Source organism: Palaemon carinicauda, chromosome 17 (genome assembly GCF_036898095.1).
Source record: "Palaemon carinicauda isolate YSFRI2023 chromosome 17, ASM3689809v2, whole genome shotgun sequence".
NCBI classification, from domain to species: Eukaryota; Metazoa; Arthropoda; class Malacostraca; order Decapoda; family Palaemonidae; genus Palaemon; species Palaemon carinicauda.
The window spans coordinates 56022782-56042841 of NC_090741.1; the positions used below are offsets into that span (position 1 = coordinate 56022782).

The window sequence follows — 20060 nt, forward strand, 5'->3', positions numbered from 1 at the left end:
CCCTGAAAGATCTCACCTTTAAGACTCTTTTCCTGATATGCTTAACCACAGCTAAAAGAGTCAGTGAGATTCATGCCTTCAGCAAGAACATCGGATTCTCATCCGAAACGGCTACATGTTCTACAACTTGGTTTTCTAGCCAAACACGAGCTGCCTTCTCGGCCTTGACCAATATCGTTCGATATTCCAAACTTATCGTATGGTTGGAAATGAACTAGAAAGAGTATTATGTCCTGTAAGAGCTCTTAAGTTCTTTTTAAAATCCTTTACGAGGCCCGTCTGAAGCTTTATGGTGTTCAGTTAAGAATCCATCTTTGCCTATGTCAGAGAATTCTTTATCCTATTTTATCAGACTGTTAATACGAGAAGCTCATTCCCATCTGAATGAGGAAGACCAAGCTTTGCTGAAGGTAAGGACACACGAAGTTAGAGCTGTCGCAACTTCCGTGGCCTTTAAACAAAATAGATCTCTGCAAAGTATATTCGACGCAACCTATTGGAAAAGCAAATCAGTGTTCGCGTCTTTTATCTTAAGAATGTCCAGTCTCTTTACGAGAACTGCTACACTCTGGGACCATTCGTAGCAACGAGTGCAGTAGTGGTGAGGGCTCCACCACTACAATTCCCTAATTCCATAACCTTTTTAATCTTTCTCTTGAAATGTTTTATTATTGTTTTTGGGTTGTCCGGAAGGCTAAGAAGCCTTTCGCATCCTACTTGATTTGGCGGGTGGTCAAAGTCATTTCTTGAGAAGCGCCTAGATTAGAGGTTTTGATGAGGACCTTTAGTATGGGTTGCAACCCTTCATACTTCAGCTCCTAGGAGTCGCTCAGCATCCTATGAGGATCGCGAGGCTCAGTAAGGAAGACGTACTTAAAAAGGCAGAGTAATTGTTCAAGTCGACTTCCTTACCAGGTACTTATTTATTTTATGTTTGTTATTTTGAATAACTGCTAAAATGAAATACGGAATACTTAGCTCATAATAATGTCAACATGTAATGCTGGTCTCTACCCACCCCCCTGGGTGTGAATCAGCTATATGATCATCGGGTAAGTTTAATATTGAAAAATGTTATTTTCATTAGTAAAATAAATTTTTGAATATACTTACCCGATGATCATAAATTAAAGGACCCACCCATCCTCCCCAATAGAGACCCAGTGGACAGAGGAGAAAATTGGTTCTGTGTTGACATCGAGTACTTGAGTACCTACTTGACAGATGGCGCTGTTGATGTACACCCCCACCTGTATAGCGATCGCTGGCGTATTCCGCCCGTAGGTTTTTCTGTCGGGCAGCAGAGCTGACAGCTATATGATCATCGGGTAAGTAGGCTATATTCAAAAATTTATTTTACTAATGAAAATAACATTTTGATTATAAAATAAATTTTTGAATATACTTACCCGGTGAATATATAAATTAAAGGTGCCCCCTTCCTCCCCGATAGAGACACAGCGGGATGAGAAGAACTGGAGCTGTTTACATGTATATGCGGTATCTGGCCGATAGTTGGCGCTGGTGGGCACACCCGCTACCTTCATGGCGATCGCTCGCAAGTTTTTGAATTCTGTCGAGCCGTCGGAGACGTCAGCTATTATATATTCACCGGGTAAGTATATTCAAAAATTTATTTTATAATCAAAATATCATGTTTCAAGACATATCCTCTTGAGTAATGATTTAAGAATAAATGCTGAGGAGGATTCCATTTTATTCCTGTTTCAAGACATGATATAGGATTTTTTAGGTATCTAGTGACTAGGACAGTATTTTAAGCAATGTAACTTTGTATGGATTTTTGTGTGCTTTGAAATGTGAAATATTTTGTTACTCGATTTGTTGATACCAGTTGTTGGGGAGACCTCTAGTGTTTTACCACAATGACATGACGTCTTAACACAGGGTTTTGTAAGGCCTAAGACATGATAACTGCCAGTATTGTCCTTGTATCTCCTTAGCCATGAGCGCTCCATTATCAGGACGCAAGTGTCCAAGTTCAGCCTTAGCAGTGCATGATCAGATATCGAAAAGCTTGCATTTAGGGAAACTAAGAACAATTATTTTAGAGCAAAAACAGCTACTTGAGTGCATGGTTACGAGAACTAGCATTTGTTCCAACACGGAGTACTTACCTTGAACTACTTTCTTAGGAGTATCTGGGATCTCCTCCCTAACTGACCAAGAATTTTGCATAGTTTCCCCTATCTCCGTTTTCCTTTGTCAGGTCCCTCCGTGGCGGATGGATACTCGCCCTAAGGCTACCCGAGGTCAGCGTGCGAGAGCATGCTGCTAGGTCTGAGTCGTCAGTAAGCATCTGGTTGCGGCGTAGATTACATCTCGCCACTCTCTCTCACATCCCGTCCGACCCGCCATTGTGTTCCACGTGTTCCCTTTGTGCTTTCCCATCCTTTCCTTGTGTTCTTGTGTCGCTTGTGTGTTCGTGTATTCCCTTATGGAATCTCAACATCGTTGTGCCGAGAACTAGCATATTCATTTGATGGTCCAAGTAGACCTCGTATCTAACCTGAGTAACAAGTGCATCTTATCAACACATGGATTAGCTCAGCCTATAGAATTTTAGAAGTGATTATATCCCTATATAGAAGTTATTTGCTTAAAGGCTAATTTGGTTTTTGATTTGCATAGATGTATAATGTTTAAGTGATTTTTATATGCCACACATGTGAACAGTTTATTCCTAGTGCTAGTAGATTGTATCCTTAAATCCAAGAACTGTAAAGCAAAGGTAGTTGTCAGTCAAAACTGTTTGCCTTTTTCACCATATACAATGTGTATCTATTCTAATAGTGCTGTAATTTTATCTATCTTGTTGAACCCTTTAAGCACCAATGGACTAATTTTTTACTTCCTTATTTTTGTACTCCCTTCAACATCATTGAATGTCTTTTCTGTTCAGTTATTACCATTTTTTTAGTATTTACTTGTGTGAAAATTTTACAAAATATGTAACATTATATATCAATAGAATGGAAGTTTGTTGTTTTACAATAAAGATTTGTTCCGTAATCGAAATACAAACCACGCTATTGGGTTTACCTTTTAGCATAGCTGAAATGACGAGCCAATTGTTTTTAACGAGGGTTAATTACCCCCGCGCTAGTTAGCGGGGGTTAGGGGAAGGGTAGCTTGCTACCCCTCCCCCCCCACACACACCAGTGATTTGCTTCACTTCACTTTTGGCTCGGCGATGAACAGACGTGTCTGTCCATCGTCCTCGTTGACAGCCTTTAATCTTTTTTCTGCTTTTTCTCTACAGCTTTTGTGTGTGTTTGAAGTTGACTACCTTTGTCTTTGCTATGCGTACGTGGCCTGGTATTGCCGGCCGCCCTTGTGGTACCTTTATGTCGGCCACGGATACGGATCCTCACACACTTTGCCTGCAGTGTCGAGGCCGACGGTGTGACCAGGAAAACATGTGTAGTGAGTGTAGGAAGTGGTCTGCTTCCCAGTGGGAGAGGTTTGGCCGCCGGCGTAAGAAGAAGTCCAAGAGAGACCGTTCTCCTTCTGGGGTTGCCTTGAAGGAGGAAGGTTCTCGGGACTCTTCTTTCGTCACCCAAACCTCCTCCGAAGCTCCCCCTCATTCGGCTCCTAAGGAGAGTCGGCCGAGTGGTAGCGCAGGCCCTAGTTCTGTTTCCTGACCTTGGGTGGGGGGAGAGGGCGTCGCCTCCCATAGCGGGGCGGTTCCCCCTCCTCCTCTGGGTGAGGTTATTGATAATTCATTGTCTAATGATGATCTTTTACAGATTTGGGCTTCCCTGGGGATTAAGGGCTTGCCCTCCAGGGTTGCCCTGATTGACCTTGTCTCGTTGGGGGCCGCCGTTAAGCAGTCGCCGGCAGTAGCAGGGGTAGACCCTCTGTCTATCGTCGACGTCGTGGTGGTAGAGGCCTCCGACGGGGCGGGACAATCCTCTGCAGGTGCAGTTGAGGAGGTTGGTGCTGACGGCTCTCCTCCCCCTTCCGTACATCCTTCGAAGGGGGAAGGGAGTCTTACGGGCTCGTCTGCTGTCCAGCTTCCCTCTAAGGCAGTGTTTCCCAACCCTGGGGTAAATTACCCCAGTGGGGTAATGGACCCGTATTTTTGGGGTAATCAAGATGTTCTGAAATTGAGCTATTCACATTCCCATAATTTTTGCCATAACTCATCCACAAAATCTGTAATAATTATTTTATAGGAAAACTCAATGATAGCAGGCTACATGATCCATACAGTTCATCAGGTGGCTGCAAAAAAACATCCGATGTTACCGGATTAAATCAATGCAAAGAGAGTAGCAATGGGGTAATTGACTAGTTGGAAATAAAATTTTGGGGTAATCATTTAAAAAAGGTTGGGAAGCACTGCTCTAAGGGGAGTGCCTTGACTGAGACTCCCCTTCGGAGGACTGATGGTCCTGATGATCTGCCCTGTGGCCGCCTTCGCCGTAAGGCTCACCGTCCGCTGCGTCGTAAGGGCCTCCCATCCCCTTATAAGGGTGTTAAGAGGCGCCTTTTTGGATCTTCTTCTTCCGAAGGGGACTCTCCTCGTCGTATTCAGCCTACAGCTCCAGCTCCTTTGGACCTCTCTGGGGACTGGTCTCCTACTCCGGCTAGAACTTCACCTTCTGGGGACCTCGTCACCCAACGGGCAACGGTCCCTTCGGGGAAAAGGGATTCTTCCCTTTCACATGCAGCGTTAGCGCACAGGCGCTCTCCTGCTCGTCAATGCTCTCCTGCTCGTCAGCGCTCGCCTGTTCGCCGGCGCTCTCCTGATGTTCGCCCTCCTCGCCAGCGCTCTCCTGAGGACATCCTCCATCCTGTGGTTCCTGAAGAGCACTCAGCGCGCCAGCGTTCCCCTGCTCGCCCTTCTGCAGTGTTAGCGCACAGGCGCTCTCCTGCTCGTCAGTGCTCTCCTGCTCGTCAGCACTCTTCTGATCGTCAGCGCTCTTCTGAGGATCATCGCCCTCTTGCTCGCTAGCGCTCCCCTGTGGTCTCTGAACATCCTGCAGTCCCTGTTGGGCACCCTGCGCTCCATCAGTCTCCTGAGCTCTCTCGCGATCCTCATCTTGTTTCTACTCAACATCGTCCGCGTTCTCCAGCGTGTGTTTCCAAAGCACATGTTCTCCCACGCGCCTACGCTCTTCCTGTTCCGATTCGTGAACGCGCCGCGCCAACTGTTCCTTCACAGGATTTCACGCGTCGCCCTCTTGCTCGCCAGCGATCACCTGCTCACCACCGTTCACAGACGATCCTACAATCGCCTGCTCGTCAGCGTTCTCCTACGCGTCAACGATCACCTGATCATCGGCGATCTCCGGACTGAGCGCGTGACTTACAGCCTGCGCGCACGTGGTCTCCAACGCGTCGTCGGCCAGAGATTCTGGAAGGAAATGGTTCGCCCTCTGCTAGCTCGCCCTCGCGCGATTATTCTCCTACGCGCTATCGCTCGCCAACGCGTCACCATGCGACAGCGCGCCATCGCTCGCCTGTGTGCCAGCGTTCACCAGCTCACCACCGATCGCCTGCTCGCAATCGCTCTCCCTCGCGCTACAGGTCTCCTGACCTACGTCGCCAGCGATCTTCGGAGCGTTCTCACTCGCCCACGCGGCAACGCGTTCCCTCGCCATCGCGCCAACGTATTCGTTCGCCGGCTCGCCCACGCGCTCGTTCGCCTGTACGCCCTCGCGACCATCGTTCGCGGCGAATTTCGCAGCCAGTGATAGCAGCAGGAACGCGTGTTCACAGACAGCGCTCTGGATCGCCTCCATCTAAACGCAGGACTGTTGTGCAGGATAGGGAAGACACTGCAGAGAGGTTAGTGTGTCTTTCTTCCCCCCCTTCTTTTCAGGCAGGTCCAGTGGTGTCCACTCTGAATGATCGCCTGATCCCTTTCCCTCCAGCGAGGATTTCGAACTCTGTGTCCGTGGAGCAACAGACTTGGTTTGGTCCTCTGATGCGGGCGTTAGTGAGGGTAATGAAACCAGCACTCGCCGATCAGGGCAACAAACCAACGGCTGCCTCTCCTATGCTGAAGAGAAAGAGAGGAGTGGACTTCGTGGTGACTTCCCTCAGGGCGAAGTTGGCCTCTTCTCCTGCTCGAGCGTTTTCTCCTTCTCCCGTGGACGAGGCTTTTCCGTCCTCGGGTGAGTCCAGTGAAGCGGTAGTCTTCCCCTCGGCACCAAGGGGGGAGCCTTCTCTTCATGAAGGAGAGTCGTCTCGTGCGGAAGTGGCTCTTCGAACCTCTTTGTTGGGATCCTGTATCCCTCCCAGGAGGGAATCTAAGGACTCTAAGACCATCCCGAAATCTTCTTCGAGGATTCGCCAGGAACCCGCGGCTCCCCGGGGGAACGTCCACGCTTCACCCCAGGAAGAGATTCCGGGGACAGGAGACTTAGCTGCCAGCCCGCAGGGAAGAGATCAGCAGGAATCCGAACATGCCTTCTGGCAGGTCCTGAGCCTGATGAGGCAACTCAACGGGCTTATGGACCCCGTGATCGCCCCCCGTGAAGGCAGGGACACTATCTTGGACGAAGTGTTTGACGTTCAGAAGGCCCCTAAGTCCAGTGCGGCTCTGCCCTGGTCTCGGGGTCTGAAGAGTGCCAGAGCCAGGGCCAACGCCCTGCTTGTGATTCTTGCCTCCTCCAGTCGTTCCTCTCCTGGGAACAAACTCATCCCTCCTCCTCGTCTTCAGCAGAGGAGGTATTTTGAGATCTTGGGTGAGTCCAGTCTCACTCTTCCTCTCCATCACTCCGTGGAGGAGCTGGCGAAGGGAGTTCCCCTTGAGAAGCTCTCTGCCCGGCAGGTGTCGTTCTCGGCGGCAGAGATCCTGAGCCATGAAAAGGTCGCGAAGTGTGCCATGCAGGCCACTTCGTGGCTGGATTTTTGGCTAGGAACTCTTGGCATCCTATTGCGCTCCGAGGACTTGTCTAAGGAGACCAATAGGAAGGCCCTGGAGACCTTCTTACTCTCGGGCACCAGCTCCATCAAGTTTTTGGCACACCAGGTCACCACCCTGTGGGCCAACTCGGTGTTGAAGCGGCGCGATGCTGTGACCGAGAGATTCCATCCGAAGGTCCCCGCCGTGGATGTGTGTAGGCTCAGACATGCTTCCCTTCTTGGGGAGAATCTGTTCGAGCCACAGGACATGGAGCAAACGGCTGAGAGGTGAAGGAAATCCAGCACGGACTCCCTCCTCCATAGGGCCCTTACAGCTCGGCTCTATAAGCCTCCAGCTCCGCCGCAACAGCAGCAGCAGCCTCGTAAGGCTCTGAAGCAGGCACCGGCAGTTAAGAAGGTGGTGTCTAAGCCCCAGCCCTTTCCAGCCAAGGTCAAGAGGGGCGGCAAGTCCTCCAGGGGAGGCAAGACTCCTAGGGGTAGCGGCCGCGGCCGCAAGCCCTACGGGTGGCAGTCCCCCTGCGTGTCCACCTGTGGGGGGATGCCTTCAGCATTGCGTCCGCAGGTGGCAGCAACACGGGGCCGATGCTTGGATGGTCTCAGTGATCGACCAAGGTTATTGCGTCCCGTTCACAACATCTCAACCTCCCCTGACAGCGAATCCAGTGTCGTTGAGCTCCTATGCCATGGGGTAGGTAAAGGGGCTGGACCTTCGGGCCGAAGTCGAGACCATGCTAAAGAAGGGTGCTCTCCAGGAGGTCGTCGACGGCTCCCCAGGCTTCTTCAGTCAACTCTTTCTTGTAAAGAAGGCATCTGGAGGCTGGAGACCTGTCATCGACCTCTCGGCTCTAAACGGGTTTGTCAAGCAAACCCGGTTCAGCATGGAGACAGCAGACACTGTCAGACTTGCGGTGAGACCACAAGACTTCATGTGCACACTGGATCTAAAGGACACGTACTTCCAGATCCCAATCCATCCGTCTTCCAGGAAGTACCTGAGATTCTGCCTAGACAACAAGATCTACCAGTTCAAGGTGCTGTGTTTCAGTCTCTCCACAGCTCTTCAGGTGTTCACCAGAGTGTTCACCCTGATTTCATCTTGGGTGCACAGGAACGGCATTCGTCTCCTTCGTTATCTGGACGATTGGCTGATCCTAGCAGACTCAGAGTCGACCCTTCTTCGGCACCGAGACAGGGTTCTGGGTCTTTGCCAGGATCTGGGGATCGTGGTAAACCTCGAGAAGTCCTCTCTGCAGCCGTCCCAACGACTGGTTTATCTAGGCATGCTGATAGACACCAATCTCCACAAAGCCTTTCCATCAGACGACCGGATAGCAAGGCTGAGGAGGGTGCCGGAACCCTTCCTCAGGCGAGAAGAGCTCCCCGCCCAATCGTGGTTGCGTCTGTTAGGTCACCTATCCTCCCTGGCTCGTCTGGTTCCAAACAGCCGCCTCAGGATGAGATCCCTACAGTGGCGGCTCAAGTACCGGTGGAATCATGGATCCGATTCTCCGGACATTCTGATCCCGATGGGGTCTTTGGAACAGACGGACTTGCGGTGGTGGCTGGTCGACGAGAACCTGCGGAAGGGAGCGAGTCTTCTCGTCCTCCCCCCGGAATTGACTTTTTTTCGGACGCGTCAAAAGAAGGGTGTGGGGCGCACGTTCTGAACCAGAGGGCCTCAGACCTTTGGTCAGAATCAGAAAAGTACCTCCACATCAACCTGCTAGAATTGAAGGCCGTCTTTCTGGCTCTTCAGCAGTTCCAACGGCCCCTGGCGGGTTACTCCGTGGTGGTGATGAGCGACAACACCACGGTAGTGGCTTATATCAACAAGCAGGGAGGCACTTTTTCGCAGCAGCTATCCCATCTTGCAGTAGAGATTCTGAGGTGGACCGAAATCCACTCGATAACACTATCAGCTCGCTTCATTCCTGGCAAGAGGAATGTGCTTCTCAGACAACCCCACTCCGGTGTCCCTCACAAGGCCGTGGCCTCGCTTCGGCTTCACGTCTGGAGACTATCCAGGGTCTCCTCACGGAGAGAGGCTTTTCGCAACAGGTTGCGGAGAGAATGTCTCGGCACCTGCGAAGGTCCTTTGAGGGAGTCTACCAAGCGAAGTGGAGTGTCTTTTGTGGTTGGTGTCGTGGGAGGGGTATCTCTCCATTCGATGCCACTATTCCAGCAATAGCGGACTTCCTCGTTTATCTGCGGGAACTTCATGGTCTCTCGTACGACATCGCCCATTCAAGGGGATGGGGGGAGGTAACGTTTAGGTTCGTCCCTGAGTTTGTAGCCAAGACTCAGAATCCTGGAGTGTCGGATCCTCGGTGGGACTCTTTCAGGATAGCGAGTCTCCGTTCTGTAACAAGCGACCCAGACCAGCTGCTACTATGTCCAGTGAGGTGTCTGAGGCACTACTTGAAGAGAACGGCTGCAGTCCGTCCTCAAGTGCGAGCTTTGTTTGTAAGCACAGGCAGGACTAAGAGGAGGGTCACCAGGAACACCATCTCAGCTTGGATTCGAAGGGTTATCCACCATGCCTTGAATCCAGACCCTCCTCTGTCACGTCGCCCTAGGGCACACGATGTCAGGGGTGTTGCTACATCCCTGGCCTTCAAGAGAAACTTCTCTGTGACGCAGGTACTTCAAGCTGGGGTCTGGAAGCGTCAGACGACCTTCACAACCCACTACCTGCAAGACGTGACCCACAGGAGCCTCGATACGTTTTCTATCGGCCCTGTGGTGGCTGCACAACAGCTGGTCTAACCTCAAGCTCCTTTTTGGACAAGTATCAGTAGGTTGAGGGCGTTGTTACCCGGTCTTAGTCTGCGTGAATGAAAGAGTATGTCTGACCCTTACTTCTTTCTTCATTCTCCCCTCTCTTGGGGATGCAGCATCCTGGTCCTCGCATAGCTGACCTCGACCTCTGCAGGTAACCCATGCTTCTTTGTGCTCCTAGTATTAAGCTTAATACTGTTCCGTCCCCCATACCCTGATGAGGTGGTATTGGGAACGTCCTATCCTAGATTTCTATCTAAAGGTCTCAAGGTCAACTTCATAGGACGAGTCACACTTTCCTCCACACACTGCTTATGTAGGCCACTCGTTACTAGCGATGCTAGGAACTTGTGAGGTGCAGGGGCTCCTTTTCTCAAGTGCTCCTCACTGAGGGATTGAGCCCCCGGGCAAAGCCGAAGTCAGTAAGGCTGGGGACTTTCCACCCCTCCTAAGGAGTAAGTCACCCAATGTAAATAGCGTGGTTTGTATTTCGGTTACGGAACAAATGACAAATTCGAAGATAATTTGGATTTTTCCTAACCATACAAACCTTAGCTATTTACACATATTTGCCCACCATCCCTGGCCCCCAAGTCAAGTCTTACCTCTAAGTGAAGTGAAGTAAATCACCGGTGTGTGTGTGTGTGGGGGGGGGGGGGGTAGCAAGCTACCCTTCCCCTACCCCCCGCTAACTAGCGCGGGGATAATTAACCCTCGTTAAAAACTATTGGCTCGCCATTTCAGCTACGCTAAAAGGTAAACCAAATGTAAATAGCTAAGGTTTGTATGGTTAGGAAAAATACAAATTATCTTCGAATTTGTCATGTTTTTAAAGCCTTTTTTAAATGATTTTTGTGCCAAGATGAGTCAAGTAAAATGTTAAGAAAAAGGGCCTGGGGCATGGTGAGAGTTGGCACTCGAAAGGTTAATATATTTTTAGTATGCAGTGTTGTTCACATTTGTAATCCTCTGATCAATTCTTTCAGATTTTGTGATGTTCTTCCACACTTGCTGCCTGCATCTCATATTATTGGAAGTGTCTAAATCCATCTGAATAAAAGGTATTATTTCTGTTTCATTCTCAACTGTCAAGTTTGATCCGTCTATTGGTGTTAGTTTAACTTTCTCAAACTTTTACCATATATGATTTTTAGACAAAGTGTTTGATCTAAATTTTTCTTGGGAGCTATTTCCTGCACTCCAGTAGACCAATCGAGTTTTTCATTTGTAGAATATCTCTTTGATATCCCAAGTTCGATAACCTTGCTCACATGGCTTGTGTGTTGAATACACTGTCGGTGTGTTCAGGGCCTTTTAGATAATGTATAAACAAAGTTATTAGTGTTTGATATGTGAAAGTTATTTCTTTAGGGCGAATTGTTTTAAGTTTCCATATGATTGGTAACGTGCAATGCTTTTCAATAGTGTATAAAAATTATTGTCATTAATCTTTGCTTTAAAAACCTACAATACATGTAATTACAATGTTACAATTATTCACTTTTAAGTAAGTTGTTGATTCTATTACCTTGATATCTTAGATGCCATATGCCCCATTGCTGGTGTATGGTTGCTCCTATAAATTAATACAAGTACTTTATTTATATTTATAGTACAGTAAGGTAAAAACTGCTGAATATTGTGTCATGTGTGCAAGAGCCAAGTATCATGTTAAATTTAAGAGTGATATTTGTCAAGATTGATCCTAAGCACAGTGGTTTTTGTCTCGTTGTGAAAACCTGAAAGTTATCCTATGTGACATTTGATTATCATCCTCATCGAGGTCTTCCCTTTTAGGTGCCATTATTTTATAATGGACATAATTGACTGCTGAATTACAGGTTAAAATAGGGGAGTTGTAGAGGTACTTATTACTGCTCCTTTTAAGTACCCGTATTTAAATTGAACAGAGGTTTTACAATTTTTTGGAAAGTTATTATTAGCTGTTTCTCTCAAGACTGTGAAGATCATGGCCCTTTTCCTCTTCAATAGTATGCCCACGTCACTTTTGCCTTTGTGCCACCAAGTATTGATGTACCTGCTGATGTCGGTACCTATCAGCTCTGTCTCCTCTTCACATCCAGTTTGTGTACCAATTGAGTGTGTTCACATTTGGTGAAGGTGTCTTCTTATGTTATTATGTTGCCTTGCTGTAGGTGTTGGCTACATTTGATTCATTAAGTAACATCCCACGGTAACAGTAGCTTGACAGAGGGACTGTCCCCATTCTTCTTCAGTTGCTCACAGAACTCTTATTGGTGGGATGATCTTAACAGCATTTACACATTGTAAGCATAGTTGTTGATATGGTGAAAGTATAAGATAGAGATTGTAATCCTGAAAAGTGTAGATTTTATTGTCAAGTTCTCATCTCATACACTTTTATCAATTTTATGTCTCCTCTCCACTTGTTTGATGCTCATGTTGTATACATGATTGACTAATGGGTACTTTCCTTTTGGTCATGTGTAGGAGATGACTGTCAACATGTCTCTTGTAGAGATGCAGTGTGTGGTCTATAATTGGTGACACAGCACCACAACTAACACAGCATCCTGCACATACTTTGAGTTGTATATCCTGCTTTGTGTTTCCTGCCTACCTTAGGGAATTATCTTCGTACAACATGCAAAACTCTACAAGCAGCTCTCACTTTACTTGGTGTACGACAACAAAGTTTCAGTTTGTGTACGGGATTTGCCTATTTATCTTCATAACTTGGCAAGTATCTGTTTTGACATAAATGCTTCAGTGGTGATTTTGTAGGTGATATTTTCCCACAGAGGAGTGTCATATATTGGGCACCTTCATTATGATGAAATACCCCTGGAATGAAAATGGTACAAGATTTTCTAGTGATGTGCCATAGGGGTTGTGATGTTATCAGAGTTATGAGGTGATGCTGATTCTCAAGTATATATTAAGGTAAGCTATTTAGTGGCCGATTTCTTCGGGTTCAAAGCTAAGAATAATCTCTGTAGGAGGTTTGTAAATTGAATTGGTGTCTGTACAAGTCTCCACTTGCAAACCTGTATGCATCTTACTTTAAGGCCAGGCTTTTACAGTGAACCCTCGCTACTTCGCGGTTCGACCATCGCGGATTCACCACTTCGCGGGGTTTTCCCATAACCCATATATATATACATATCGCGGATTTTCCGGAAAATTCGAAAATACCGCGAAATCTGAAGACAACCAAATACGATATTTTGTTACCTGTAATTCCATTAAATTAGTAATATCTGCTCTTACTGATTGTTCATTGCATTACATATGATATATAATTCAGCACAGAAAGAAATAAAACACGAAAAGAGAATGTGATCATACGATAATTCAGTACGTAGTAAAATTAAATCGAACATGAAACGCAAATCAGATGCAGTCATACCATATTAGAATGGTGTGTACTGTAATGGATGTGCTTCTTTTCCATGAATCTTTTGTATGTATACGTACGTAGTACAGTACTGCATCCAATAATATTCTTTGTTGCAAAAATCACAATTCGAATACTGTAAGCGTACGAGAGAGAGAGAGAGAGAGAGAGAGAGAGAGAGAGAGAGAGAGAGAGAGGCGTAAAATAGCGTACGTAAATTTTTATTATTATTGTTATTATTATTATTATTGTTGTTGTTGTTAATAAAATTATTATTGTTATTATTATTAATCATTATTATTATTATTATTACTGTACAGTATTATTATCATTATTTATTATTATTACGGTATTGTACTTAATCTACGTACGTTCAGTGTGCGCGGGACATCTTCTATGAGTAACCAACGCACCATAGTACTGTATAAGACGGGTTGTGATTGGTTCAAGCGCTGATAGATGACGAATCAAAACTCAAGTTTTGTTATCTAGCCTGTGATTGGTGTTTTGCCCGCATCTTCTACCCGCAGCATCAAAGTTCTCGCGGGGCTGCATCGTTCACTTTCTCTTTCCGCGTATTGCTGAGTAGACGTTCTTAAGTTTGTGAAGTTTAATCTGTGCTGTGTGCGACTGTTTTAAGTTGAACTTTTTGTTGAACTTTCTGTTACAATGCCTCCCAAGCGTTCTGCTTCTAGTAAGGCTGGTAGTGAGCCTAAACGCCACCGAAGGATGATGACGATAGCTGAGAAGGTTACGCTTCTCGACATGTTAAAAGATGGTAGAAGTTACGCGGCCGCCGGCCGCCATTTTGGCATCAACGAATCCACCGTTCGCTACATCAAGAAGGACGAGGCGAACATTAGAAAGACTGCTGCAATCACCTTTAGCAGATCAGCGAAGCGAGTCGTTACAACGCGTAATAAAACGATCGTACGCATGGAAGGTGCTTTAGCTGTGTGGATTGCCGACTGTCGGAAGAAGAACATAGCGTTGGATACGAACACCATCCGAACAAAGGCTTTGAGCTTGTATGAGAATTTTGCGGCAAAGGAACCTCATGACGACGATGGCGACCATGCTGAAGAAGATGATGATGTAGATGATCCTCAACCAGGGACCTCCACTGATTCCCAGCGTCAGAAACAACGTTTTTCCGCCAGCAAAGGATGGTTCGCGAAGTTTCAGAAACGCTTCGCCCTGAAAAGCGTTTCCCTGCATGGGGAGTCTGCTTCCGCTGACACTGCCGCTGCTGAAACTTACGTGAACCAGACTTTCAAGAACATTATCGCTGAAGGTGGATACAAGCCGGAACAAGTGTTTAATATGGATGAAACCGGCTTGTTTTGGAAGAGAATGCCGTCGCGAACTTTCCTGTTCAAAGAGGAAGCCAAAGCCTCTGGCTTTAAGGCATTCAAAGATCGCGTTACCCTCGTGATGTGTGGCAATGCTGCTGGATTTTTGTTAAAGCCGGGGCTTATTTATAAGTCGAAAAATCCTCGCGCTTTGAAAAATAAAAATAAGAATCTCCTTCCCGTGTACTGGATGCATAATCAAAAAGCATGGATTACGAAGATGCTGACCTCCAACTGGTTCCACCAGTGTTTCATCCCGCAAGTCCATGAATATCTCTTAGAGAAGGGCTTGCCATTCAAGATCCTTCTCCTTATGGATAACGCTGGTGGACACGCAACTGACCTGTCGCGTGAGGGCGTTCAGGTTGAGTTCCTGCCACCCAACACCACGTCATTAATTCAACCGATGGACCAGGGGGTTATCAGGGCGTTCAAGGCCCTCTACACGAAGAATACCTTGGCGGACCTCGTTGCGTGTGTGGATGCTGCCCAAGATGACGAGGATGAAGATTTCAACTTGAAGGCGTACTGGCGGCAGTACACCATAGCCACGTGCCTGCAGAATATTCAAAAGGCACTTCAAGAGATGAAACCTGCAACCGTGAATGCGAGCTGGAAGAAGTTGTGGCCCGAGATTGTTTACGACGACAAGGGATTTACTCCGTCGGAAATCCAACACTCTGCAATACGGAAATCTGTGCAGTTGGCTGCCATAATTGGGGGTGACGGGTTTGGCGACATGACGACTGAAGACGTCGACGAGTTGTTGGACTGCCATTCCCAGCCCCTAACTGACGCAGACCTCGAAGACCTGACGAAATCGGCAAGTGAGGAAGAGAGTGAGGGTGCCCAGGAAGAGACCCAAGAAAATGTCGAAGAAACGGGCTTAACATTAGAACGGCTTGCCAAGTTCTGCAACCATATGAAGGAGGCGAAAGAAATGTTACAAGAGTGGGACGAGGATATGGTTCGCTCGATGCAATTCTCAAATAAGGTCGATGACATCATGACTCCCTACAGGATGCTCTTGGATCGAAAAAAGAAGCAGCGGCAACAACTTCCGATCACAATGTTCTTCAAGCCTCGCAAAAAAGAGCCAGTTCCTCCTGCTAGTACGCCTTCGGAAGAAATTGAAGAAGTTGAAGAGGTGTCCCAGGAAAAGGCACCTCCGTCTGAAGAGACGTAAAATACTATCATTGACTGCACAGTAGAACACATCATCAGCTTCATCATCATCATTTCTACTGTGCAGCAAATTCATCGCCATCGTCATTCAAGTTTTTCTTGAACTTCTTTCGTGGTGAGTACAGTAACAATCTTTATTTTTTACTTTAACCTGTTTTATAGTTTAGTAATGTACGTACTGTATGCATTAAGTTAAAGGGAAGGTTTTAAAAGTCTACATGTTGTAACCTATCATATTTTTTTTGTTTAAAATTTACATTCGTACGTAAAACAATCTCTCTCTCTCTCTCTCTCTCTCTCTCTCTCTCTCTCTCTCTCTCTCTCTCTCTCTCTCTCTCTCTCTCTCTCTCTCTCTCTCTCTCAAATTGTTTTCCTGCTTTGCTACGTACAAGTACTGTATAATTTATATTTGTAAGGTAACATATTTTGTAAATGCTTTTACTGTAAATACTGTATGTACTGTATCATTATTTATCACTATCATCATGCGCGTTAAATGCCTTGTTTGTTCTGAGCGTGGTTGTTTACTGAGCGTACACGCCGTCGTTTCAGGCGGCGTCATAAAGAAAAAGATTTCATTTGGAAGTCCTAAGAAAAATACGTAAACTAAAACATTGGTAATAAAAAAATCAACATACAGTACTGTATAATCAATATAATCGATGCAAAATCTAACCTATATATGTGTACTGTACACTAAATGAGTTTGTTTCTTCATTATGATCAGAGATGAACGTAAACAAAACATTGGTTGCCATTTTTTATCGTGCTTTTTAGGTGTTTAGGAAACACATGATATAAAATCGCCTTTAATATTTTTGCCTGTTTTAGTTTAGGGTGCTGTAGTACATGCATTAAGTGTTCTGTACATTAAAGGGTGGTTTGTTAACAGTACTACGTATAAGGGAAGGTTTTAAAAGTCCGAATATACATGTTAAATAAATAGGTAAATATGCTGTCACTACTTCGCGGATTTTCACCTATCGCGCCCGCGTCTGGAACCTATCTACCGCGATAAACGAGGGTTCACTGTAGTTATCATTCCATGCCAAGGCCAGTTAGTGTGTGCATGAGGTGCATTAATGTTGAAAATGTGTACATTTCCATCCTTAATGATAGTGGAAATGGTCACAGACAAAGTTTGGGGCTTGAACACTGTCACAATGACTCTGGTAACTCAACTTAGTTTTCAGGAGTACCGTAATGTATTGGTAGATTTTTTTTTAGTGTTATTTAGACCTGTTGTCTCACTTGTAAACATTCTTAGGTCACTCTTGGGCAGTGAGAGACTACTGCTTGTCACACTTTCAATATTTACATTACAAGCTCAGCCTTCACAACCATACTCTGAGAATATGTTTGCTAATGTCTCACGAACAGTTCCATTTCAACTGAGGCAGTTGAGGCTGTCGTAAATCAAGGCAGAGATGCCTCTTCAAACTTTAACACCTAAAGTTGTGTGTTCTATTATTTGGGGGATAGATGATGTATTGATTCTTTCTAAACCTTTGGTAAAAGTGTTTGAGAACTGTTGAATAGATTTTAGGTATTAAGTAAAACTGTGTCACAATCTCAAAAAGGTTCAGTCAGGATCTCTAAAGCATTTTAGCTTCATTAGACATATTTAGTCCAACTTATAATCTTCTAGAATGAGTTTATGGGAAGAATTTTACAGTGCCATTGACCTTTCCTCCTCCTCTAATCTCTGAAAGACGGGAAATAAATTCTACTGTCAATTTACCAAGTATATTGATCTAGTAATTTCTGGGGTATTGACTTGTTGAACATTTTAGGGTTGTCCATTATCTTGGTCAACTACCTTTCAATCTCTGGCTACATCACCTTGATATTTCTCTACTTGCCAGATAAATAAAGGAATATTAAATATCCTTCCTTCTATCCACTTGTGATTTAGAGTAAAGTACTATATATATCTACCTCAAGCTGAGGACACATTTGAGGTATTTGAAGTATCCCTGAGAAGCAATAGGTCATGATGTTTAAGGCTATTACTTCATTTCTTTGATTTTAAATGTAATGTGGATAATCCCCACCTCATTGATTTCATGTTGCAGGGTTCGCCATTAACTCTTGACAGAGGGATTAAACCTGAAAGACCATAACTATAGAAAACATTGGCTCATTTTATATTGCAATTTTTTTTTTTTTTTATATACCTGAGTGATTGGAGGCATTAGTCTCCACTTTTTCCGAGTGATATTTTTAATTTCTTTTACCATGTAGCACACGAGTTACTGGCAACATAGATTGGTAGTGATGGATTTTGAAGAGAAAGAGGAGATCTAGAATTAAGGTTTGGTATTGTGAATAATTTAGGAGGATTGTGAGAGAGAGACGACTGGAAAGGTTGAACTTGGAGATTGGACAGGGTAACAGAGTGAGAAACATCTGGTTGGGTATGAAAGAAATAGGTGTAGGGGAAATGGAGGAATTAGTGGGAAGAACCAGTGGATATGGTGTGTCAAAAATAGAAAAGTGGTGGAGGAACAGAGAGGTGGAAGAATCAGTTAAAAGAAAATCAAAGGCATTTAAGGACTGGAAAGAAAGACAGGCTCAGGGAGCAGAGGAACTGTACAGCGAAGAGGAAAAAGATTCTAGGAGGAAAGTAGGTATAGCTATTGGAAGAGCGGTAGACCTGTTGAATGAAAATCTAGGAACAAAGGAAGGAGAAAAGGATATCTACAAGGTTTCAAACTTGAGGAAAAAGTAAAGACAGGATTTAAGGCAACTGGTAGTCATCTGGGATAGAGATGGAAATATATTGCATAGGGATGGTGACATTAAGAGGAGATGGAGAGAATATGAGCAACTTAAAAATTGAAATGGTTTAGATACTGGCTACAGAGGAGGAAGAATGGATGCTGCATTTATTGAGAGCAATATGGTAAGAGGAAATAATGTCTAAAGACTGGGAGGAGAGTCTAATGTTATCTATATTTAAGCAGAAAGGTGTCATCATGGAATGTAGTAACTACAGGGGAATGAAACTAACAGAACATGGTTTGAAAGTTTTGGAGAGGGTAGTAGATGAGAGGTTGAGAGAGATTGTAAAGATTGGGAAAGAGCAGTATGACTTCATGATGGGGAGAGGTTCTTTGGATGCAATCTTTATAGTAAGGCAGTTACAGGAAAAGAGACTAGAGGGAAACCAAAAGCTCTTCTGTGCTTCGGTAGATTTAGAGAAGGCGCATGATAGAATACCAAGGGAAGTGATGTTTTGGTGCTTGAGGAAGAGAAAAGTCCCAGAGAAGTTGGTTAGAATGGTAAAGATGATATACAAAAGAACAAGGACAAAAGTGATAACAGCTGTTGGAGAAACAGAAACCTTTGAAGTTTGTGTTGGATTACATCGGGGGTCAGCATTAAGCCTGTTTTTATTTGTGTTGGTCTTAGGCTGGCTATACACTATCATGTACACCTGAACAGTTACGCCTGTCAGGTATATCTGATACCTGAGGAGCACACACACTCTTCATGTATACCTGTCAAGTTTGTCAGTTCGCCATGAATTCTCGAGAAGATGAGTTGTACTTTCTCTCCTTATTATCTGTAGTTATTGTGAAATGTAAAAACAGACGGAAGAAATGCAAACAATGGTTTAAGGAATGGCTGCAAAGAAGGAATAAATTTACCCATATCAATCTTCTTAATGAATTGAGACATGAACCATCTGATTATAACAATTTTCTGCGCATAAATGAATCAGTGTACAACGAGTTGCTGTTACTTATATCTCCATTGATTAAAGGAACTCAACTGTAAAATAAATCAAAATTACAAAGCTGTAACCAAAAAAATTTAAACTGTCCACATCAAATGATTGTTAATAACTGAGAGACCTGTTCAGGTACACCTGATGAAACCGCCACACACACATTTACTTGCCTGTCAGGCAGAACTTATTGAATTTTCATCAGTTGTCAGGTCGCCTGAGAGGCTAGTTTTTCCCGCCATACACTATCAGGTATACCTGACAGGCGTAACTGTTCAGGCGTACCTGTCAGGTGTACATGATAGTGTATGGCCGGCCTTAGATGTAAGTCAAGGGGACAAAAATGTAGAGTTGTGGGAGTTGCTATATGCAGATGATTTGGTGATTACTGCTGAAAATAAGGAAGAATTTCAGAGAAGGGTAGTAGAGTGGCAAGAGACTTTGGAAAATGGGTGGCTTGATGGTAAATGTTGATAAGACTGAAGCTATAGTGAGCAGCAAGGAAGGTGGGGACAGGAAAGTCATACACGAAAGTAGAGGAGCAGTTATAAAACAGGTGGAACAGTTTAGATACTTGGGATCTACTATAAATCAGGAGGGAGGATATGAGGCTGAAGTTGAGAATAGGAAAAAAGTAGCATGGGGAAAGTGGAGGGAGGTAGCAGGAGTGGTGTGTGATAAGAAAATACCAATCTAGGTAAAAGTCAAGATCTATAGCACAGTAAATAAGACC

At 45.1% G+C, this 20060-nt stretch overlaps 1 long non-coding RNA gene across 1 annotated transcript in view; it reads left to right on the forward strand.

Moving 5' to 3' along the window:
* The window catches only part of LOC137656766 (uncharacterized), a 39314-nt gene that overhangs the window by 14037 nt on the left and 5217 nt on the right, over window positions 1-20060 (forward strand). The window contains exon 2 of the long non-coding RNA XR_011047016.1: window positions 10665-10739. This is a non-coding gene — a long non-coding RNA (uncharacterized lncRNA). The remainder of the gene's footprint in view (window positions 1-10664; window positions 10740-20060) is intronic.